This window comes from Grammomys surdaster, unplaced genomic scaffold (assembly GCF_004785775.1).
Source record: "Grammomys surdaster isolate TR1022 unplaced genomic scaffold, NIH_TR_1.0 367, whole genome shotgun sequence".
Lineage (NCBI taxonomy): Eukaryota > Metazoa > Chordata > Mammalia > Rodentia > Muridae > Grammomys > Grammomys surdaster.
The window spans coordinates 4,389,930-4,390,574 of record NW_021604786.1 but is presented as its reverse complement, the minus strand read 5'-3'; positions in this window follow the sequence as shown (position 1 = coordinate 4,390,574).

Here is a 645-nt window from a genome sequence, read left to right as displayed (position 1 = left end):
ATACATACACACACACACACACATGAACACATGCACACATACACACATAAACACATACACAAACATATACACATATATACACACACGTGCACACACACAAACACAAGCACATAGAGAGGTAAACACATATGCACACACATGCACACATGCACACGTACATCCACACACATACATGCACGCATACACACTCACAAACACACACATGCATTTATGTGAGTTACACATTTCACGACACTGCAAAAAATAATGAAATGACACACAAAGTTAGCATTGCCTCTACGATTATGAGAGGATAGGGTCTCTCCTACCTGCCTTCATGACAAACTTTCAAGAAGTTAAGAGGAAGAGAAAGCGAAAGCTGGACCTTTGGGTGCATGCCATTCATCTGAGCACTGAGTCAGAAGCTAGAAGGTGGGGAGTTCAAGACCAGCTCAGGCCGCCTGAGATTTTTCTTCAAAAAATAAAAATAAAAGACCACACACAAAATGATCATTAAAAAAAAATTAGAATGGAAACAAGTTAGCAAAATAATGTTTGTACGGGCTGGAGAGATGGCTCAGTGGTTAAGAGCACTGACTGCACTTCCAGAGGTCCTGAGTTCAAATCCCAGCAACCACATGGTGGCTCACAACCATCTGTAATGAG